This window comes from Castor canadensis, chromosome 9 (assembly GCF_047511655.1).
Source record: "Castor canadensis chromosome 9, mCasCan1.hap1v2, whole genome shotgun sequence".
Classification (NCBI taxonomy): domain Eukaryota; kingdom Metazoa; phylum Chordata; class Mammalia; order Rodentia; family Castoridae; genus Castor; species Castor canadensis.
This window is the reverse complement of record NC_133394.1, coordinates 99877311-99903148: the sequence shown is the minus strand read 5'-3', so window position 1 is coordinate 99903148 and position 25838 is coordinate 99877311. Positions and strand designations below refer to the sequence as shown.

The following is a 25838-nucleotide window of genomic DNA, read 5'->3' as shown; positions in this document are numbered from 1 at the left end:
TCAGGGATCCTACATGAGATTTTTAAATGCAAATTTATCCTTTCTCTTATATCCGGAGAAACTTATTTTACATTTAGCAGAATGCACTTTGTTTGCAATAAATAATTAGGTGAAAGGTGATGAGATATATCAATAAGTTCAAAATATTGAATCTCTTTGCCATAATTCTCTTCAAATATTTGAGAAATCATTCAAAATTTAAATTTTCTGTGTTTTTTATTTATAAAATAGGGAGTTTCTGTAGTTTTTCTAAAATAATATTTGTTAACATTTCTCTCCAGAGGGCAGTAATCAGAATTGATTAGTAAATTATCATTAATGTACATAAATGTAAGTGTCACATCTATCTTGTAAAATAGACATCTAGTGAAAAAAAGAAGTGACAAATAATATCTCTACATATAAAGAAATCCTCCATAAAGAATATAAAATAATAATAAATTTATATACATCAAATGATAAAGCACCCAATTTTATAAAATATACACTACTGGATATAAAGGGAGAAATACCCCCAGATATAACCATAGTGGGTAACTTCAATGTTCTATTCTCCCCAATAGAGACTATTAAGATAAAAAAAAGCAATAGTGGTTGGAGTTTAATAAAACTATAGATCATACATGTACATAGTATTCCATCCAACAGCAGCCGTGTATGCATTATTTTGTGAACACATGGAATGTTTTCCAAAATAGATCACATATTGTGTCAAAAGACAAAGGGGAGAGCACATATGGGAAGTATGGGAATAGCTAGGAAACCCAAAACATGAAAGTGTCTGATGTCCCCACTGCAGAGGAGCTAATACAGAAACCTTAAAGTGACAGAGGTCAATATGGGAAGGGGATCAGGAACTAGTGAAAAGATCAGGTACAGATGAATCAACTTGGTTTCTAACACATTTGTACATGGAAACAATGCTCGGAATCTCTCTGTACAGCTCTCCTTATCTCAACTAGCAAAAATGCTTTGTCTTATTATTGCTTATGTCTTCTCTTCAATGAAATTGCAGAAAAGGGCAGAACAGGTTCTTCTTGGAAGTGAGGAGGGGTAGGAGAGTGAGGAAAGGGGGGGGTCAGGGGGGAGAAATGGCCCAAACAATGTATGCACATATGAATAAATGAATTTAAAAAATTTAAAAAAAAGACATGGCTTCACAAATACAAAAACAAGTTACACAATGTCTCACATCGTTTGAAAAACTTTTAAAAAATCATATTATTATTGTACATGAGTATATTTTGACATTTACAAAAGCACTTACACTATATCTTAATAAAATTTACTCCCTCTATCCTTATTTACTCCCTTACCCTCTCCTTCTTAGAATAATTTCAGCAGGTCTCATTTTTCATTTTCAGGCATGAGTACATAAATTTGCTACCATATTCACCATCCTTCACCCCTTCCTGTATCTTCCACCCTGCCTCTGGTATGAACCCCCAGGCAGGACACGTGTTACCTTCGTGTCCTTAGTTTTTGAAATAGATATTCATGTTTGCTTAAGAGAGCTACATAGGGAGTTTCATTAGGACATTTACATGTATATATGTATTATTTCCTGAATAGTTTCATTCCCTCTGTTTTCTTCTTTCTACCTTAGATCACTCTTATGGTGTTTTCGATATGCCTAAGTATTTTATATTTATTCTTATATAGAAATTACATCAAGCATATCCACTTTCCTAACTTCCTTCTTTTACTCTTTCCTTCCCATTAGTGTCCTCCCCTTGGCATGATTTGATTTTCATTCTTGTCCTTCATTGTTTAGGTGTCCGTTTGTTGTTTAGTGGGCTTTTTGCTTGATGTTATATCTGTATATATATTGTGCTTACATAACCCCGACTTCACTGCCCTTCTTCACTCTTTTCCTCATATCCAGTGTTGTTTAACAGTTTTCACTGTGTTTTGTGTGGCTTGTTCCTACACCAATGTGATATTGTTCATTATTATTTGCTATCTTTGTTCCTTCTTTTCTTCCTCCTTTGATCCCTTCCACCAGTTCCACTTTGTAGAGCATGTGCCTATCAAGTGCAAGGCCTGGATTTCAAATCCAAGTACTGCCATAAAAAAATTAAAATGGATCAAATACCTTAATGTAAGACCCCAAACAGAAAACTACTAGGGGAAAACAGTACAAGACATTGACAGTAGTTATTGATTTTTACGGATATTGTCTCAATAACTCAGTAAACAAAATAAGAATTGACATTTGGGTACAATAAAAACATAAACCATATGAAGAACAAAAGAAACAACAGAGTGAAGAGACAGCCTAAAGAATGGAGAAAATCTTTTACAGCTAACCATCTGACATGATTAATATCCAGAACACATACAGAATTAAAAAGAAAAATACCATCAAAAGAATAAGCAATCCTATGAAATTAGCCAAATGATCTGAATGGATAACTTTTTCAAAAATGGATGACTTTTCAAAAGAAGAACAAATGGCTAATAAATAAATGAAAAATTTTAAATATTTTTGTCCCTGAAGGAAATGCAAATCAAAACTTCACTGAGATTCCATCTCACTTTGGTTATGATGGCTATTATTAAAAACAATTAATAACAAATATCCCAATGATGTGGGAAAACATGAACCCTGTTGGTGCAAAATTAATATCACCATTATGAAAAATAACATGGATTTTCCTCAAAAAGCTAAAAATTGAACAAATATCATCCATTTCTGGAAATATGCTCAAAGGAACCTAAGTCAGAAGCCAATAGAAATATGCATATTCCTATATCCATTGAACCAGTCTCAACAGTATCTAAACTATGGAATCAGCTTAGTTATCCATGAGCCAATGAATGGATAAAAAAATATAGCATGTGTTCACAATGGAGCATTATTTAACCATAAATTAGAATGAAATTATTTATTTGCAGTAAAATTACTGGAACTGGAAGGTATCATGTTAAACAAAAATATCCACAAGCAGATGGGTACCATATGTTTTCTCTCATATAGGAAAAATTAAAAAAAAAACAACAAAAGCAATAAAAGCTAAAAGTAGAAGATGATTAGTGGAGAAGGGGAAAGGGAATGGAGAGAGGGTGGCAGGCAGAACCTGTTCTGCCCTTATCTCTAGTTTTGTTGACGAGAAAACATAAGCATAATAAGAAAGACAAAGCATTTTGGCTAGTCAAGATATGGATAGCTATTCAGAGAGATTCCTAGCATTGCTTCCAGGTACAAATGTGTTACATCCCAAGTTGATTCATCTCTAACTGACCATTTTACCAGTTCCTGATCCCCTTCTCATATTGACCTCTGTCACTTTAAGCTTTCTGTATTAGTTCCTCTGCAGTGGGGACATCAAATACTTTCATGTTTTGGGTTTCTTACCTGTCCCCATATCTCCCATATGTACTCTCCCCTTATGTGACCAAAGTCCAGCCACGTTGCTGCATTTACCCTAGATCTAAAGACCGCATATGAGAGAGAACATACGATTTTCTGTCTTCTGAGCCTGGCTAACCTCGCTCAGAATGATGTTCTCCAGTTCCATCCATTGACCTGCAAATGATAATATTTCATTTTTCTTCATGGCTGAGTAAAATTCCATTGTGTATAAATACCACATTTTCTTAATCCATTCATCAGTAGTGGGGCATCTTGGCTGTTTCCATAACTTAGCTATTTTGACTAGCACTGCAATGAACAGGGTGTGCAGGTGCCTCTGGAGTAACCTGTGTTCCAGCATCAATTAATCATCCTACCAACCTTTCAGTGGCAGCTTTCTCAGGAGTATTGACTTGTTGCTACAGAATAGCAAGTACTAAATTTCATCCTTTATTCTCCATGTGAACTGTGAGTTTTTTGAGAATATGATTAAATTCTTTTAACTACTAGTATGCTTGATTCCTATTAGGACATTGAAAATGTTAGCGAATATATACATATATACATAAGTATATATGATGTCACAGCTGTACATTTTTACAAATTATTAAAATAATATTTCTGTTCACTCTTAATTTATTTCATCTTATTTATTAGAAAGATATTTCTTAAAATAAAGACCAGTAAAGATATATGTCTGTCCTTCGGCAACATTTTAGGCTTCAAACCCTATGATTTGTATACATTTTGAGAAGAAATGCAAAAATATCAAAAACTAGAAGTTATAGCTTTCTGCATCAGAGATGGAGGCACAACTTACTGTGAAGGATTTCAGTGGTATGGTTGAAAAGATATTAATTTTTATGTGGGAAACTGAGTTACACAACGGGAAACAATTTCCTCAATGACACATAGAAAGTTTTGCTAATAAATCAAATACAAGTCACTAAGGTACACAATGGCAGATATTAAGACATTTAGTGAGGTATAATTATTAATCATTTGCTATAATAAAAATATAATAGAAGGCAGACATAAAATTACTGAGAAAAATCAATGGTTCAGTTTTCAGGATTATTATTTCCTGCACTGTTCTAAGCAAGTGATGGCCACAGGGTTATGATATGTGGCCATATCAAAATACCTGCTAGGAGCTCCTATAAAGGTTGTGAGAGTGATCCAAAGCTGCAGTGGAGACTCTGAAATGTTAGACTTTTAAGGAATGAGGAATACCTCCTGAGGAAACCTACAAGAAGCAAGTAAAGCTAGCTCTGGTGAGAGGTTATATGGTCTGCATACAGTGAAGCCATAACAGCAGGGTTTCTCCACACTTAGGAATCCACATTCTGTCACTGTGTGCCCTGGATGCTTGAACTTGAAAAAATTATACTTTTTATAGTATAATATAGGTATAGTAAGATAAGAAAAAATTAGGAAGAACCATTCTCTTCATTTCAATTCAGCACGGTATGCAGATTCTAGCCAAGTAATTAGGCAATAACGTGAAATAAGAGGAATTCATACTGAAAAGGAAGATAATAAAATTGTCTCTATGGATGTAATTTCATCTTATGTAGAGAATACTTTTAAGAGTTCACTAGAAAAACACCAGCTTTAAAAAGAAATTTTCAAGTATAAAAATCAACATCATACCTCAAGTATATTTCTACATATATACAATAAAAATTCAAAATGCATTTAGGGAATTAAGACAAATTTTAAAAATCACCAAAAATACCTAGAAATGAATCCAACAAAATAAGTATGAAACTTAGGATGTGAAAACTGTAAAACATTGTGCAAGAAAACTAATGCTTGAAATATATAACAATATATTAACAAATGGATATTGCTTCATCCAATAAAATTTTATTTAGGAGAAACTAGCAGGCACATCAATAAAAATGATGGAGTTTGTCACTGCAAAGCTTCATCTTTTCACAAAATTCATGAATATGTTGGCAAAATATTTCAAACATAATAATGTGTGTAGCATTCATTTGACAGGCTCTTACATTCTTCCATAGTACCTGATACAAATGTTCTGTCTAAGAAAAGTGAATTACTTTTTATAACTGCAAGATGAATAAGAGAAAGGACTTAGGTCCTCGTATTCCTGTGGAGTGCTGACAAGAGTAGCCACATGCAATATATTGAATCCTTTGTGTCCATCTTCAAAAACTTGTGCCTCTTAATTTTACTCATTTCCTCAAAAAGTTAAATTTATTATCATAAAAGTCTATTACAATCAACATACAGGCAGGGAAATAATCAAAGTAAATTATATACATGTATTTTAATATCACATTAGCAAATTATTGCTAATGGTTCACTAGGAGTATTTGTTAGTAGGACACTCCTCATTTTACCCATTGATACCGTGATTTGTGAATCTGGCTATGGTAGAAACAAAATCACATATTGGATACTGATTCAGAGCATGTATACATAATCTTTCTGAGAATATTATTCCATCCTGGAAGGTGCTGTAAGAGGTTGGCAGTATAACTGAATTCCAAAAGACAATTCTTCTGTTCTTCAAGAAAACTTCTTGATGGTTGTAAACATGGTAAGAGTGAATCTCTTGAGCATGGGCCAATTGTAATAATTCATTTGCAGTGATATGTTTCTTGATTAGAGGTATTGCTCTTTGGAATACCATGATGGTGAATAAAGCATTCTGTAGGTCATTAGATGGTAGTTTTGGAAGAAACATCACATGCAGGAAAGGGAAATCTACATTCATAAGTGTTGATTACACTAAGAACAAAAGGATGCATTCACAATAAAGGAAACAAACTGATATAATAATTTTGTCAGTGGTATGTGGCAGACCAACACAGGGAATAGTGTCATATCAGAGACTCAGTGGCTATTACTGTTGGTGACAGACTGGTCTCTCAGTGTTGGTCACAGCAAGGTTATCCTTGATGTGTGAAAGACCCTGTTGCTGATTAGAAACAACTTTGGATATGAACCAACTGGGTGGTGAGAGCAGTTGATTGAAATACTTAACTGATAACCACAGAATGGCTCATCTTGTCCATCTCTATGACTTGTTTGAACAGGTTCATCCATGATTGTCTTCACATTGATATAGTGACTGTGTTCCATTGGCCATAACAGGAACTTTCCAGAACTCCATTAAGTACTCAGGGCAGCAGCAGAACTTTCATTGCTTTCATAGACATTGTGGCTAACCATATCTTCCTTTTCAAATTGTACTCCGTCTAACCTTCCTAATTTCTAAAAAGAATAAAATAGAATGTAACTTGTACAAGCTACAGTAAATACATACATGAGAAGACAGAATATCTGAATGTGAAATGGAAAAAAAAGTTAGATGACCTCATGTTATGTGTAAGGGCATAATGAATATTTTGTGATCATAAGTGCTTAATACCGTTAAGAATTCATAACCTTGCCTTATAAGTCACATATGTCATGTTAGAAATTTTAGCATAATATAAAGAATGGCATATGAAATCTTAGTTTTGTTTGTATCTTCCTTGATCTAGAAATATAATCATAATACATCTCAATCACCTATTTTGGATATCATGTTTGAAACATTTTTGTACAAACTTTGTTGACATATAATTTAGATATCATATAATTCACCAACTTACATGTGTAGTTTAAAGGTTCACAGTACAATCCTAATGCAAACCAAGCATTGCAATACAAGTTGAACATTTTAGATTATCTCACATTAAGCCTTGTTTCTTCAGCCATTCCACATGTTCCAAGCCTAGAGAATCACTAATAAGCTTTAAGGCTTTATTTGTTTGTTCATTTTGAACATGTCATGTAAACGTTATCATAATGTGGTATTTTGTTAGTAATTTCACTAACTAAGATAAACTTAAATGTTCAGTTACCTTTTCACATGAATTAGGACTTCATTTCTGATTATTGCCAAGTCATATTTTATAGAGTGTGCAGATCACATTTTTTTATTCATTCCTACATTGATGAATTTTCCCCAGTTTTAACTATTCTGTGTGATGGTATTTATTATTATTCATGTACTAGTTTTCTGTATATATGATTTCATATCTCTTTGGTATAAAATGAAAAGTCAAATTGCTGAGTTTTATAAGTCTGTGTTTAGCATTTGAAAAATCTGTGTAGTCTTTTCCAAAGAGGCTGCACCAATTTCCCTTCCTCCAGCCGTGTGTGACTGACTATTCCAATTTCTCCACATCCTTGCCATTGGTTTGTTATTTTCTTTTTCCTTATAACAACACAAGTGAGGATGAACTTATATCTCTTTGTGCTTTTACATAACTTGCCCTGTAATGATAGATTTTGATGATATTGTTGAATTGAATTTTTTATGTATTTATTTTCATTTGCATATCTTTTTGCAAGTATGTCCAGATTCTTTGATCATTTTCTACTGCATTATTTTCTTCTTACTATTGATTTGTTAAATTTTAAATATACTGTTGACAAAGTCCCTGATTAGATAGAAGAATTGCAAATATGTTGTTTAACATGTTTTGAGTTCAGGTTTTGATGAGGTTCCTTACTCTGAAAGAGCAATTTTTATGAAGTCCAATTTATATATTTTAGGTTAGTTTCTTATGATTTAAGAGTTAAATTGAAGAAAGGTATGCCAAATTCTGGGTAACAAATATTTACCCACAAAATTGCTATGGTTTTATAATTATAATTCCTATTTTTAGACTTTTAATCCATTTTGAAATGATGTTTGCGTGCAGTGCGGGTAGAGGCCAATTTTCAATTTTATCAAGAGTTCAGAAAATAATTTATTTTAAAAAGTCTACTTTTCCATTTCCTTGCGATCTTTTTCAAAAATCAATTAAGCAGAATGTGTGGATGATTTTTAGTTTCCAAAGTCTTTTACATTCATCTGTATGTCTAGCTATATTCCTGCAGTGCTCTCTCTTGATTGGTATACCTTTATTGTTGGCTTTGAAATGACAAGTGTAAGCCCTCCTCTTTTGGTCCTTTTTTGTCAAGATTTGATGAAGAATTGTCCTGTCTCTAATGTATGTTTTTGGTGCTTCTTTGAAAGATTCCTTCACTGTGGAAGAATTAGTTTCAGGAATGTCTATTACTTTTTACTGATCTGCTCATCAGTTTTTATGGAACTCACATTCTGTTTTGCTAACTCAGGTTTTGTAGCACAGTTGAAGTCAGATATTGTGATGACTCCAGCTTTGTTCTTTTGCTTTACACAGTATTAACTTTTGGGAGTCTTTTGTCTTTCTTATCAATTTTATTTATATTTGTCTATCTGTGTGTAGAATATCATTGGTATTTTGATGGAGATTACACTAATCTATAGATGTTGTCAGGTAGTTAAGGACTCTTTAGCAATTATACTTCAGTCAATCTATGAACATGAAAGACCATATTTTGTTTTTTTATTATTATTGTTGTGCTGGGGGTATATTGTGACATTTACAAAAGTTTTTATAATAAATATATCATAGCTGAATTCATCTTCTTCATCATTCTCCTTTACCTCCTTCTCCCCTGTGTTTGTTTTCTTTTCAACTATTTTCACCAGCGTTTTATAATTTTTATTAGTAAAATTTATTCCTACATATTGTATTGCCATTGTGAATGAGATTGTTTTAGTGATTTCTTTTGTAAAAGTCATTGTTGTATATAAAAATATACTTTTTGTATTTTGATTTTGTATGCAGCAATTTTACTGAACTTAATTATTATATTTTTTGATCCAGTTTTTAAAATGTTTATATATAATATCATGTCATATCTAAACAGTAATTTGACTTCCTCCTTTCCATTTGGTTTGGCTTATTTTTCTTGCATAATTGCTTTGTGTTTAGACTTTCAATACAAATTTGAATTAGTGGTGAAAATGTTCTTGCTTATCTTGCTCCAGACGTAAGAGGAGGTGCTTTCAGCTATACTCTATCAGAAAAATATTGATCCTAGGTCTGTCATATAAAGTCAATTTCAATATTGATGTATATTCTTTCTGTACCTAATTTGTTGAGTGTTTTATAATCATGAGATGTAAATTTTATCCAATGTTTTCTGTATGTGATGAGATCATCATGTTTTTTGTCCACCATTCTATCTTGTAGGTCATTATATACATCGAATTGTATATACTGACCCATCCTAGCCTTCTTTACGTGTCCCTTTCCATAATGTGCATAATCTACTTAATATGTTGTGAAATTTGTTTTTTGGCATTTTAATTTTTTAGGCAGTTCCGTAGAGGAAAACCCTGAGACTTGTCCATGCTAGATAAATGCTCTTCCTCTGGCTACGTTCCTAGTCCTATTTTACTAGAAATTTATAAAGATGTTTTGCTCGCATCCTCATCAGGAATGTTGGTCTTACTTTTTTGTAGTATCTTAGTTAGGGTTAGGACTCAGAGTAATGATGGCCTCATAGAAATAGTTTGGTCATGTTTTCTCCTTTTCAATTTTAAGGATTATTTAATTTTATTCATTTATTCACATGTGCATACATTGTTTGGACCATTTCTCCTCCTACCCCTCTTCCTTCCCCCACCCTTGCTTCCAGGCAGAAACTGTTCTGCCTTAAGGATTACTTTAAGAAGATTTTCTGTTTGTTATTCAACACAGCATAGAAGTAGCATTGAAGCTCTAAGTCTAGGATATTCCTTTCTTGGGAGACTTCTTGTTAAGCAGTCAATTTTATTCCTCATTATTGTTCTGCTAAAGCTTTTCTGTTTCTTTATTTTGTGTGCTGGGTGGGGAGTACATTGTGGTATTTGCAAAAGTTCTTACAGTATATCAAATATATCATACTTTAATTCACCCCCTCCACCATTCTCCTTTGTACCCTCCTTCCCCCCTTCCCTGGAATAGTTTCAATAGATATCATTTTCCATTTACACACATATGTACACAGTATTTGCACCATATTCAGCATTTGTAATTCTTTCCCCACTTCCCCCTCCCACTGGTACCAATCCTCCCTCATAACAGGATCTATTCTGCCTCCCTATTCTATAATTTTGTATAAGAAAAAAAGAAAAAAAACATAAAGAAATGACTTTTTTGGTTGTCTAAGTCAACTACACAGGGAGTTTCCTTGTGGACCTTCCTTGTGTATATCTGTAATATAGCCCAATTTGGTTCATCTCCTCTATCTTTCTTCTTTCTACTTTAATCCCTTTCTTATGGTGATTTCAACCAGTTTAAAGATTCTATATTTGTTATTGAATAGAGAGTACATCAAAAGTATTCAACTACTAACTTACTACTTTTACCCTTCCCCTTTTGTATGTGACCTCCTGTAAGTATGAACTGCTTTTCATAATATTGCTGTATTTTTATTAGGTCTATACTACACATATGAGAGAAAACATGTAGCTTTTGGTTTTCTGAACCTGGCTAACTTCACTTAAGATGATATTCTCCAGTTCCATCTATTTATCTGCAAATGACAAAGTTTCATTCTTTGTGACTAAACAAAACTCCATTGTATATAAATACCACATTTTTTTAATCCATTCATCAGCTGTGGGGCAGGTTGAATGTTTCCATAGCTTAGTTATTGTGAATAATGCTTCAATAAACATGGGTGTGCAGGTGTCTTTATTGTAACCTGACTTACATTCATTCAGGTGTATCCCTAGGAGTTTGCCAGAGTAAACAGTTGTACAAATTTATGTTCCCACCAGCAGTATATGATGTTCCTTTTCCCCCACATCCTGGCTTCGTTTGTGATTGTCTGTGCTCTTTGTACAATAAATCTTTACTGTTTTGTTAATAAATCAGGGATGTCTAGTTGAACTGATATCAAGTATAGTGGTCACTTAGGGTTCTTGTAGACTTGCCCATACTGTGTTTTTATTGTTGTGCTAGGTGGCAGTACATTGGAGTATTTGCAAAAATTCTTACAATGTATCAAACACATCATACTTGAATTTACCACCTCCTCTGCTCTCTTTCATCTCTCCTCCCCCAATTCCTGGATCAGTTTCAACAGGTATCATTTTTGTATTTACTTACATGTGTTTGTGCTCTTTATTATTCAATTTCAGTAGGTTGTATATTTCCAGAATTTGTCCATTTCTTGTGGATTTACCAATTTATTGTCATGGATTTCTTTGTAATTTTCTCTAATGATCTATAGAATTTCTGGAGTACCAGCTGTATTGTCGACTTTATCATATATTATAACTGTCTTTTCAGTTTCTTTTTTCAACTCTTCTTACTTTTTCAATCTAGGAATTGACTCATACAAACTTAATTCTTGGTGTTGCTTTTGAGTATCCCACAGGTTTTTAGACATACTGTGTTTTCAATTTCATTAGCTTAATCAAATTTTCTGATTTTAAGTTTTTTATCAGAGACCTATTAATAATTCAGGAATGGTTTTATTTGTTTATTTTTTATTGTTGTACTGGGGGGTACATTGTGACATTTGCACAAGTTTTAACAGTGTGTCATAATTGAATTCACTTCCTCCATCACCCTCCTTTATCCCCCCTCCATTCATTCCTGTAATAGTCTATACAGGTCTTACTTTTCCATTTTCGTACATGTGTACACAATATTTGCAACCTATTTACACTCCTACACCCTCTTCCCACATCCTCCCCACACCTACTGGTACCAACCCACCAGAGAGGACCTGTTCTGCCCTCCTGTTCTCTAATATTTTTAAAAAATTAAATTGTTGTTTGTTTAAGTAGGTACACAGGGAGTTTCCTTATAACCTTTCTATGTATATATGTATTATAACTTGAATTGGTTCATCTTTTCTATTTTTATCCTTTTCTTCTTTGGTCCTTTCTCATAGTGATTTCAACAGGTTTAAAATTTCTGTATTCATTCCTGCATAGGAAGTACATTAACCATATTCACCTTCTTAACTTCCTTCTTTTGATTCCCTCTCTCATATGTAAACTCCTTTTAGCCTGACCTGTTTTCAACATTATTGCTTGTATGTGTAATGGGTATATACTCAACATATAAAAGAATACATGCAGATTTTGGTTTTCTGAATCTGGCTATTCACCAGTGTGTGGGTTTAAAGTCTCATAAGTTGTATAATTTTATTATTTTTTGTTGCATATATATGCAACAAAATTAATCTAATTAATTTTAAAATTAATTAAGAAATTAATTAATTTATATTAATTATAATATAAATGTTTATATAATCTTTCTATATAATATGTTAATATAAAATGATATGTAATTGAATATCCTCAAATGTTTGTTTTTATTCTTATTATTCATTTACTCACTTGTGCGTACATTATTTGGGTCATTTCTCCCCCCTGCACCCTGCCGCCACAACCTCCCGCGCTTCTAGGCAGAACCTGTTCTACCCTTATCTCTAATTTTGTTGAAGAGAAGATTTAAGAGTAATAAGAAAGGCAAAGTGTTTTGCTAGTTAAGTTAAGGATATCTATACAGAGAGATTCCTAGCATTGCTTTCATGTACAAATGTATTACAACCCAAGTTGATTCATCTCTAACTGATCTTTACACTGGTTCCTGATCCCCTTCTTGTTGACCTCTGTTGCTTTTAAGTTTCTGTATTAGTTCCTCTGTAGTGGGGACATCAAACACTTTCATGTTTTGGGTTTTCTACCTATCCCCATGCCACCCATATGTGCTTTCCCCTTGTCATGTGACCCAGATCCAACAACATTGTATTTTGTTTTTAAATTCAATATTTACTGATTTTTTTTGATGGCACTGTGTTTGAACTCAGGGCCTCATACTTACCAGGCAGGCTCTCTACCACCTGAGCCACTCCACCAGCCCTTTCTTACATATGTTGAATATAGACCTTATACAAACACAACAATATTATGAAAACAGGTCATGCTAAAGGAGGTAACATATATGAGGGGGAATGTAAAAGAAAGAAGTTAAGAAGGTGAATATGGTTCATGTAATCTCTATACAAGAACAGATATAGAATTTTTAAACTAGTTGAAACCACTATAAGAGAGGGACTAAATTTGAACAGATGAAAATAGAGAGGAACCAAATCGGACCATAAACCACATAAACATGGAAGTGCCACAAGGACACTTCCTGTGTAGCTGTCTTAAGCAATCAATAATCTCATTTTTTTTCCTTTTCTTTTGTATACAAAATCAGAGAACATGAGGGTAGAACAGGTCCTGTTTGCGGATTTTGATAACACTGGGGTATGGGAGACATAGGAAAACAATGAAGGAAGGTGAATATGGTGCAAAAGCTGTGTACACATGTATGCAAATGAAAAAAATGTTATCAGTTGAAACTATTCTAAGAATAGGGGAAGGATGATGAAGAAGAATGTGGAAGGGGTGCATTCAAGTACTATATATTGTATGAACCTTTGTAAATGCAAATGTACCTCTACCCAGCACAACAATAAAAGTAAAAAATAACAAACAATAATAATACAAGTGGGTTTCATTGTATTAATTCCACAGATATGCACAGGAAAATTTAGCAAGTTCATCTTCTATATTATATTCTCCAACTCACCCCTCTTCCCTTTTCAAACAGTGTTTGGTGGATATAATGAATCTGTATATATTTCTATATACGTTTGTATATCTTTGATCCTCTTCACTCCTCAGTATCCTTTACTTTTCAGTGCTTACTCTTGCTGATCCCCCATAGACAGCCCTCATTTTACAGCTACATTCCATTTTATTATTCTCATCACCATTATTCAAGGTATAGATTGCACAAATGAGTAAAAACATGGGATATTTGGCTTTTTGAGTTTTGTTTACCTCACTCAACCTGATGATCTCCAATTCCATCTATTCTACTACAAATGAAATAGTCTAATTTTTCTGGGTCAGTAATATTCTATGGTATATATATTTACCATATTTTCTTTATCCATTTCTCAGTTGTCAGGCACTACAGCTGATTCCACAGTTTGACTAGTTGTGAGCAGTGTTTTAATAAATATTTTTATGCATGTACATCTCTTGCATATTGATTTATACTCCTTCACATATATGAACAAAGGTAGTCCATGGGAAGGGCACAAGATAGGTCTGTTTTTGGTTTTTTGAGAAACCCACACAGATTTCCATGGAGGCTTCACTAGTGTAAATTCCATTCAAAGTGTGTGAGGATTCCTTTTCTCCTTTGCCTTTTCAAGAATATGTGGTTAGTTTTATTAATGTTTGCCATTCTCCCTGAAGTGAGCTGGAATCTTTGTGTAATTTGATATTATATTTCATGTGTGACTAAAGATGTTGCACATTTATGTATTACTAGTGGCCTTAATTAGATAAACAATTGACGAAGTTTTATTTTTAGGAAAGAAGTGATGCTGAGGCTGGAGGTCCAAGTGAACAAAACCAGCACTACTGCTATGCACATATAAATGGAAAAAAGTGAATCTTGCTGCACAAATCTAACTGTCAAACACTTCTTTAGAAATTGTAAAAGGAATCTCTACCAAAAAACATAGGGCAAGCTGAATATTTGCAAAACCCATTGATACTGAGTGGACTTTTCAGTGGGCCTGCGTCTATGTAAAACTAGTGAACCCCAATTAAGAACAGTCAATTTTGTGAGAGATTACTGAGGACTTTGAAGCACAAATTTCAAAATAAGGACACATGAATTAATTTTTCCTTTCCCTAGCATTTTTTCCTTATTCCAGAAATGTTTCATTTCTTATGCAAGTAATGAATATGGAGAAAACATAATTTGACTTGACAAAGTGAGTTATGGATAGTATTGTCACAGTAGGAAGAAATTTCACATCACAACTTTTTTCTAAAGTTGTATTTTATTGTGAAACATGTTTGTGATGCCCACTTTGCAATGGAGTTTTCCTTCATGGACTTACTGGAGATTTTATTCTTTTGGCATCCCTGTGGTTTGAACTCAGTGCCTCATGCTTTGCTAGGCAGTCACTCTACCACTTGAGCCACTCCACTAGTTCACAACCTCTTCTTATAAGAACAAACAGAACTCCCTGCTTCTTGATTAGATGAAACTAGTCCCTTTTCCTCTTTTTTCCATTTTTAGTAAACTTCCAACAACAAAAAAGACCATATCTTATAATGGTGAACATCACAGTTGCCACACAAGCCAGCAGGAACCCATATTACATCAAGAGGATAGTACTGGAACCAGTAGAAGTTATGAACAGCTGGGCGGAGATGCTTGGCTCCTTTGTGGTGCATGACAGTCTCGGTCCAGAAGACGGCTTGATCAAGAGGCTTCACTGGCTCAGCATGGTGAATTTTTGATAACTGAAAAGCATTCTCTTTCAGATGAAGGAGAAGCAGAAAGATATCAACATCGAAGGGAAGTTAGTGTGCTTAAGCATATTGTGTAATGGGAGATTTCTGAAAAGTGCCTTACAAGTGCCCCAAATAAATTGCTCTGTAAGTGCTTTATTTTGCTTTGTCTATATATAGTATTTGCTCTTATTTAGAATAATCTAATTGACAAATATTTTCCTGAATGGAATGGAATGGAATCTCAAGAGAGATAATTAAATCTTTTCCATCAAAGAAAGTGGTAGTGAGCAATTCTAAGTTTAATGATTGAAACAGTAGAGATGCAATTTGAGGATCATTGTCTGGAAACTTTTAAAGGGAGTTGTGTCATGATGGATGAAATGCCACCTTACTTATCTCTCAGTTTCTACAATTCTCTTATGCCTTCTACGTTTTATTTTTCATCTATTACCCCAAATGATTATTTAACAAAGCCAGCCAAATTTTAGTTTCATCTACTTCAAAATATCGAAGTAATTTTCATGAAAATTGTGAAAAAGTTATATATTCTTCTTGTACTTTGTGACTAAATAGTCAGAGCTGGCAACATTTCCAAGTATCATTATGCATTTGTCTCATTACATTTGCCCTTAACTGTACCTTGAAGTCACCAATGGTGTTATTTTTGTACCTATATTAACTTTTAATGTTCTTGTTTATTTTCTCACAAACTTTTCCAAGATATATTAAAAATGTTGCTTTACCTCTTTATTGAGGACTAAATGTCAACTGAAAGAGGTGCTTTTGTTGTCAGTATTAGCATAGCAATCCTAAACATGGAAATAATTATAATGTCATGTCACATTTTTAATTGGCATGATAAAAATCTCATGAGTTATAGAAGAGTTTCACTGCTGCAAAAATATATTATATATATGTTTGAATTTTCAATTTAACTTGGTAAATGTTTTGTTGTATATTACTAAAATGTAAAAATATTGATAATAAAATGAGTTTGAGGAGATTAATATTTAGAAAGTTTATTTTATAATGAAATCATTTTGTCATTTATCTTCAAGTTCCTCATTCCTTTGATACATAGTCTAAAACATATTTAAAAAGTATTATCTTATTTCAAATAGCCATGTGCATCCAAAAGTATTTGTGTATCCAGAAATTGATTAGGCATTTATCAAATGCAATTTTAAAATTGCATTTCATGTTGAAAATAAAAATCTTTCTTATTAAAAATGAAAAATTTCAACTGAATAAAATAATTTAAATTCTTTCAAAAGCAAGCCTCTTTCAAAAAGTGATGAAACTCACAGTCCCTGATGATGAACCCCTTTCCATTAGTACTGCCTAATAAACAATGCCTTACACTCATGAAGGGTCATGAGTGACTGTCTCCAAGGTATTTAGAAGGTGTGTACTTCACATTGGGGTAAAGTCCAGTCTAACAGCTGCTCCCTTAGCCTTCATATGAATAATATTATCTGGTTGATCCACAAACAAAGGAATGCCCATTATAGGGATCCCATGATGGATCAACTCATAGATACCATTGGTTTGACCATGAGTTATGAAAGCCTTGGTTTTTGAATGACATACAATTGGGTGAATTTCCACAAAATTATTACTCATATGTTTTAGGTACAAAATGAGAAAAGTGCAGTATAAGGATTTAAAAGGAACAAGGGACAATGTTCTCTAGCTAATCCATCATTACAGCCAAGAAATTGCATTGAAATTGTTTGGAAATTTAGAAAAAAAGTGCCCAAGTCCACTGGAGAGTTCAGTGAAGGCTATATAGAAGAGGTTGTATATGACTTGAGAGTGAAGAATCAAAACAATATTGAGAAAAGGAGGAAAAATTAGAACAGTTTTTGTACATTTGCAGCAGGTGTCAATTTAAAAAGGTCTTGGGGGGAAACTTTTGAAGTATTTTCTCATAAATAAACTGTGAAGTCAATGATACTGACATAATGAGTGTTCAAGGCAGCAAGAAGGGGAATGGTGGCGGTGCAGGAATGAGAAAATACCAGCCACACTTTATGTGAATTGTGTTACCACCTCATGATAGTTTGTGCATTTATTTCCATTGAAAATGCAGAGTCCATGGTAATACAACACAGGATATTCTTTTCAGTGGCATTTGAAATTCTCCTGCAGCGGAGACAATGATAATGAGAGTTTCAGAAATATGATACAGAGACAATGCAGGAAGTGCCTGAAAAATTCTCAGAGAAGCAATTACACCTGAACTAAAGATACTTTTGAGTCTGCCATAGAAAATATGATCGTGAGTACTAAAATCATAATGTTTATAGTTGTTTTGCCTCTTTAGTCTTGAAGAACTATGAAGAAATTAGCTTGGTTTTTTGTACTGAAACTATTTATTCAATTAACTTGTTTGTTTTTGAATTATCATCTTCCTGAATGAGTGTTTCTCTCATTCTCACTGTTTATTTCCAACATCTTACCTAGAAGGATCCACTTGTATAGCCAAGTATTGGATCCTAACGTGTCTGGTTTCTTGACATCATATCTCCATGGAAACTGTTGGTATAGTTAATATCTTTTTCTATGACTGAAATGTCAAGGCATATTATGTTTCACTTACAAAAATTGAAAATATCAGTTGAATGATTTCCATACGACAGATAAGAATATTAGGAGATTTTAATGTATTTCTAAGGCACTGAAGGACATAGTATATTTACACAGCCTGTACTTTTGTTTGTAATCAATTGAGTTTAATATAGTCATGACATTTATACATAGAAACTTAGAAAAATGTGATGATAAGGGAGAAATTCAAGAACTTATGAAAATTTAAGAGCCAATATGATTTTAATATGGAAAACTGTACCTACTAAGAATAATTGACTACATATTTATTTCATTTAAAAATTTGATAGTATCTTGTTATTTTCTTTTTGAGTGATACAAGAAGGAATTTTACTTTTTGTTATTTATTGTTTATTCATTTATTGATATGTGTATACATTGTTTGGGCCATCTCTCCCCCAATCCTCTCTCTCCCCATACCTCTCACTTTCAGGCAGAAACTGTTCTGCCCTCTTTTCCAATTTTGTTGAAGAGAAGACATAGTGATGGTAAGACAAACAGCATTTTTGCTAGCTTGAGATAAGGATAGTTATAAAGAGAGATTCCTAAAATTGCTTCCATGTACATGTGTATTACAGCCCAAATTGGTTCATCCTTACCAGACCTCTTTACTACTTCCATGTCACCTTCCCATAGTGGCTTCTGTCAGTTTAAGATTACTTTATTAGCTCCACTACAGTGGGCAAATCAAACACTTTCAAGTTTTAGATTTCCTTCCCTTTCCCTATTCCTCCTGAATGCATTCTCCCCTTAGCATGTGACCCATGTCCAATAATATTACTACAATTGTTTTAGGTCTAAAATCCACATATGGAGGAGAACATGTGAGCTTTGACCTTCTGAGCCTGGCTAACTTAGCTTAAGATGATGTTTTCAAGTTCCATCCATTTACTTGCAAATGATGAAATTTCATTTTTCTTTGTGGCTGAGTAAAATTCCATTATGTATAAATACCACACTTTCTTAATCCATTTGTTGGTAGTGGGGGATCTTGGCTGTTTCCATAACTTGGTCATTGTGAATAGTACTGCAATAAAAATGGTGCCTTTGGGATAACCTGAGTCACATTTCTTTGAGTATATTCCTAGGAGTGGTATTACTGAATCATATGGCAGATCTGTGTTTAGTTTTTTAAAAAGCCTCCATATTGTTTCTAAAGTGCTTAACACTAGCTTACATTCCCACCAGCAGTGTATGAGTGTTTCTCATCACACTCCTCGCCAATATTTGTTGTTGGAGGTGTTTTTCTTATTTCAACTTCATCCTCGACTTATTTCTTATTGCTAGGTTTCTGTAGATATATGAAAGAAACAAAGTGATATAGTCAGCTATTTGTGAGAAATAAATTATTCTAACTAGAAGGTACATGCAATTTATTATAGATTATAAATTATTAAGCAATACCTCCCAAAAATTTGAACTGACTCCTCTTTGGACCTTAATGCAAAATTTATGAGTTTTACTGGAGCTGGAAATTCATTATTGTTGAAAAGAGTAACAATGTGGCTGTTAAATAAAGCTACTCAAAATTGTGGTGTTTCCAAGTTTTGCTCAAATATCTTTTAACACCTTTATGATTTTGTTGAGACTTAATAATACAATGTCTTGAGAACAGTTATTTCTAAGTAGTCACCTGAACAGTTAGCTGAATCAGCCAATTCTAAAAGCGTGGATGGCAACACATAGGGGGAACATATTGTATAAAAACAGATCTACAAATTAGCTTTTTATACCAAATAACAGTCTGGACAAAACTGGTGGCTAAATATATGGAGGGAAAATTTCACCTTCACCTAGTGGGGTGAGGTGGAATGCTGAGATGGTCTAGCCTGTGTGGGGTATGTGGCCCAGCAGCAGTTGGAGGAATATAAATGCACATTGGACCACATTGAGAAACTAGTAGTTTGTTGGAACTAGCAGATTTTCCAAAGAAAAGAATTTCACCAAAAAGCTCAATTCTAGCTCCAAAGCTTGCCCTGTGGATAGAAGGGTCTGCTTACAGCTCACATATCAGCAACTTTGGGAACAACTTCTGTGAACCCGCCTACAAAAAAAAAAATCTGACCCAGATGGATGGTCCATCCTCCCCAAGAAGAGTCTGGGCTCAAACACCCTGACTGGGTCTCCCCCAAAGCTGTCCAGTAAAGAGGGGCAACATTGATTGCCACACAGCCCAGCATATCAACCTAAGTAGGGCCAGAGCAACAGTGAAAGATCTAAAGGAACAGCCCAGAGAGCACTCAATGAATTGAGAAGAAACATATCCTCTAAGGAACAGGAAAATATTTAGACTATATATGTATATACATATATATATATATGCATATATGTATTTTAATTTTTTTCTTTTTAAAATTTTTTCTTCTTCCTTTTTTTTCTTTTTCTTTTTTTCTTGTTACGAGAGTGAAAATGGATCTAATATTGTATATGTATATGTATTTAGATGGAAAAATGAGACCTTTTGATACTATTCCAAGAATTGTAGGAGGGGGCATAAATAATTTACAAATTGTCAGTTTTTCATCTTTTGAAATATCAACTCTTTCATTTATTCATTGATGTTTTGTATTTCTTTATAGTCTCTATTTTATTGATTTCTACCCTGGTACTTATTATTTCTTTCTATTTACTAATTGTTCTTGCTTCTTTAGTTATATAAATGCATTTTGAGTTTGCCTATTTGAAAGAGTTCTAACTTTTGATATAAGAACTGATTTGATATAAACATGTTTCATTGTGTTGCTTTTGTTGTAGTCCACAGTTGTAGATATATTGTGTTTCATTTACATTTTTATTTTTATTAGCTTCATGAAATGTTTTGAACTTAAATTTTATCCTTAACAGACATATTCTTAACTAGGAAGTATGGTTTTAATATCCCATGGATTTTTATAGTTTCATTATTTGTGGTATCTATAATTATATGTATTACATGATTATGTGTATGATTGTGTATATGATAGAATATTTTAAAATTTAATTTTAATTAACATTCAACAATAATATAAAGAGTTTAATTGTAGTGACTCCGTAGATGTGAACAGTGTACTTTGAACAAGTTCATACTCTCCATTATATTGGCATGTCGTCTCCTTTCTTCACCCTTTTTCAAACAGTATTTGTTGGGTTTGATGGTAGCAATTTATTTCATACATCTGGATTCCTTCTGCTCAGATTCCCACTTCTGCCAATCAGTAATCCCCCACATAGAGTTCCTGTTTTCCATTCATGTCTCATCATTATTATTCTCATCGCCATGATTTTCATTCTAATTATACCAATGAGCAAAAACATGTAATATTTGGCTTTTTGATCTTGGTTATGGTGATCTTCAGTTTCATCCACTTTTCTGCAAAGGATTTAATTTTGTTTTTATTTATGCTTAGTAATATTCTATGGTATGTATATTGGCAAAATTACTTTATCCATTCACTTATAGCTGAGCACCTCAGTATATTCAACAGTTTGTCTATTGTGAGCACACCAGCAATAAATATGGGTATGAAGAAAACTCTTTTATATTGACTTACTCCCCTTTCCATATATGTCCAAGAGTAGTCGAGGGTGGACAAAAAGTAGGTCTTTTTTGTGTTTGCTTCATTTTTTGTTTATTGGCATTAAGATGTAATTCACATTGCATTAAATTCACCCTGTTATTTATTTATTTATTTTTCTTTTACATTTCTTTTTTTAAATTCATTTATTCACATGTGTATATGTTGTTTGGTCATTTCTGCCCCCTGCACCCTACCTCCACCCTCTCCCTGGAGCTTCCCTCTCTTTCAGGCAGAATCTGTTCTGCCCTTATCTCTAATTTTGTTGAAGAGAAGATATAAGCATAATAAGAAAGACAAAGTGTTTTTTGCTAGTTGGTTTAAGGGTAGCTATACAGAGAGATTCCTAGCATTGCTTCCATTTACAAATGTGTTACAACCCAAGTTGATTCATCTCTAACTGATCTTTACACTGGTTTCTGATCCCCTTCTCACGTTGACTGTTGCTTTAAGGTTTCTGTATTAGTTCCTTTGTAGTGGGGACATCAAACGCTTTCATGTTTTGGGTTTTCCACTTATCCCCATACCTCCCTTATATGCTCTCCCCTTGCCATGTGACCCAAGTCCAACAACATTGCTGTATTTGCCTTAGATCTAAGGTCTGCATATGAAGGAGAACATACCATTTTTGGTTTTCTGAGCCTGGCTAACCTCACTCAGAATGATGTTCTCTAGTTCCATCCATTTACTTGTGAATGATAAGATTTCATTCTTCTTTATGGCTGAGTAAAATTTCATTGTGTATAAATACCACATTTTCTTACTCCATTCGTCAGTAGCATGGCATCTTGTTTGTTTCTATAACTTGGCTATTGTGACTAGCTCTGCAATAAACATGGGTGTGCAGGTGCCTTTGGAGTAGCCTGTGTTGCATTCTTTTGGGTATATCCCCAGGAGTGGGATTGCTGGATCATATGGCACATTTATGTTTAGATTTTTAAGAAGCCTCCACTCTCTATGATGAATGTCATTAGGATTTAGATGGGACTTGCATTAAACATGTAGATTGCTTTTGGTTGTATAGCCATTTTTACTATGCTGATTCTACCTATCCATGAATACAAGAGATCTTTCCATCTTCTATAGTCTTCCTCAATCTCTTTCTTCAGGGGTTTGTAATTCTCCTTGTAGAGGCCATTCACAATCTTTGTTAAATTTACTCCTAGGTAATTGATTTTTGGGGGGCTATTGTGAATAGAATTGTTTCCATATATTCCTTCTCAGTTTATTCATTTTTGATGAATAGAAAAGAGAGCACAAATAGCCAAGGCAATACTCAGCAAAAAGAGCAATGCTGGTGGTATCACAATATTGGACTTCAAACTATATTACAAACCAATAAGAATAAAAACAACATGATATTGGCACAAAAACAGACATAAAGACTAGTGGAACTGGAAAGAGGACCTGGATATGAATCCACACAACTATACCCACCTCATTTTTAACAAAGGTGCCAAAAACATATGATGGAGAAAAGACAGCCTCTTCAACAAATGCTGGGAAAAGTTGTTAATCATCTGCAAGAAAATGAAATTAGATCTGTGTCTATCACCTTGTACTAGTATCAACTCAAAATGGATCAAGGACCTAAATATCAGACCTAAAACTCTGAAGTTACTACAGAAAGGAGCAGGATACACTCTGGAACTAATAGGTATAGGCAAGGACTTCTTCAAAAAGAACCCCAGCAGCCCAGCAACTAAGAGAAAGGATGGACAAATGGAACTTTATAAAATTAAAAAGCTTCTGTACAACAAAAGAAATGGTCTCTAAACTGAAGAGACCCCCCTACTGCTGGTGGGAATGCAAGCTGGTGCAACCACTCAAGAAATATTTGGAGACTTCTTAAAAATCTAAACATAGACTTGTAATATGATCCAGCAATCCCACTCCTGGGGATATACCTAAAGGAATGCAACACAGGTTACTCCAGAGGTACCTGCGCACCCATGTTTATTGCATCGCTATTCACAATAGCCACGTTATTGAAACAACCAAGATGCCCGACTATTGAAGAAAAGATAAAGAAAATGTGGTACTTGTACACAATGGAATTTTACTCAGCCATGAAAAAGAATGAAATCTTATCATTTGCAGGTAAATTTATGGAACTGGAGAACATCATTCTGAACGAGGTCAGCCAGGCTCAGAAGACCAAAAATCATATTTTCTCCATCATATGTGGACTTTAGATCTAGGGCAAATGCAGCAATGTGGTTGGACTTGGATCATATGACAAGGGGAGAGCACATATGGGAGATATAGGAATAGGTAGAAAACCCAAAACATGAAAGCATTTGATGTCCCCACTCCAGAGGAACTAATACAGAGACCTTAAAGTGACAGAGGTTATCATGAGAAGGGGATCAGGAACCAGTATAAAGATCAATTAAAGATGAATTAACATGAGTCATAACACATGTGTACATGAAAACAATGCTAAGAATATTTCAGTATAGCTATCCTTAACTCAACTAGCAAAAATGCTTTGTCTTCCTTATTAGGCTTATGTCTTTTCTTCAACAAAATTACTGATAAAGACAGAACAGGACCTGCCTGGAAATGAGCAAGGGAAAAGGGGAGAGGGTAGGGTAGGCGGGCAGGAGGGATAATGACCCAAACACTGCATGCATATGTGAATAAATGAATAATTAAAAAAAAAGCCTCCAAACTTTTTTCCAGAGTGGTTGCACTAGCTTCCATTCCCACCAGCAGTGTATGAGGGTTCCTTCTTCCCCACATCCTAGCCAACACATGTTGTTGGTGGTGTTTTTGATGGTGGCTATTCTAACAGGGGTGAGGTGGAGTCTTAGTGTGGTTTTGATTTGCATTTCCTTTATGGCTAGAGATGGTGAACATTTTTTCATATGTTTTTTGCCCATTTGAATTTCTTCTTTTGAGAATGTTGTGTTTGGTTCAGTTGCCCATTTCTTTATTGGTTCATTGATTTTGGGAGAGTTCAGTTTTGTAAGTTCCCTGTATATTCTGATTATCAGTCCTTTGTCTGATGTATAGCTGGCAAATACTTTTTCCCACTCTGTAGGTGGTCTCTTCAGTTTAGAGATCATTTCTTTTGTTGAGCAGAAGCTTTTTAGTTTTATGAAGTCCCATTTACCTATGCTATTTCTTAGTTGCTGGGCTGCTGGGTTCTCTAGAGGAAGTCCTTGCCTATACCTATTAGTTCCAGGTGTTTCCTGCTCTTTACTGTACTAACTTTAGAGTTTTGGGTCTGATATTAAGGTCTTTGATCCATTTTGAGTCGATACTAGTACAGGGTGATAAATATGGATCTAGTCTCAGTTTTTTGCAGACAACTAACCATTTTTCCCAGCAACATTTGTTGAAAAGGCTGTCTTTTCTCCATCAGATATTTTTGAAACCTTTGTAAAAAATAAGCTGGGCATAGCTGTGTGGATTCATATCTGGGTCCTCTATTCCGTTCCACTGGTCTTCATGTCTGTTTTTGTGCCAGTACCATGATGTTTTTATTGCTATTGCTTTGTAGTATAGTTTGAAGGCAGATATTGTGATACCAACAGCATTGCTCTTTTTGCTGAGCATAGCCTTGGCTATTTGCAGTCTCTTGTGTTTCCAAATGAACTTTAGGGAATAGTTTTTCAATCTCTGTGATGAATATCATTGGTATTTTGTTGGGAATTGCATTAAAAATGTAGATTGCTTTTGGTAGTATAGCTATTTTTATTATGTTGATTCTACCAGTCCATGAGCATGGGAGATCATTACATAGTAGTCTTCCTTAATCTCTTTCTTCAGGAATTTGTAGTTCTCCTTGTAGAGGTCATTTGTATCCTTTGTTAAGTTTTCTCCTAGGTGATTGATTTTTTTGAGGTTATTGTAAATGCAAGTGTTTCCATATATTTCTTCTCAGTTTGTTCATTGTTGGTTATAGAAAAGCAAATGATTTTTGTAAGTTGATTTTGTATCCTTTTACCTTACTATAGCTGTTGATGGTGTCTAGGAGCTTTTGAGTAGAGTTTTTTGGGTCTTTAAGGTATAAGATCATATTGTCTGCAAATAGGGATATTTTGGCAGTTTCTTTACTTGTTTGTATTCCTTTTATTTCTTCTTCTTGCCTAATTGC

At 33.9% G+C, this 25838-nt stretch overlaps 1 pseudogene; it reads right to left on the bottom strand.

Moving 5' to 3' along the window:
• Window positions 1-15319: 15319 nt before the first annotated feature.
• Window positions 15320-25838, bottom strand: part of LOC109674817 (UDP-glucuronosyltransferase 2B4-like) — an 83954-nt pseudogene continuing 73435 nt past the window's right edge.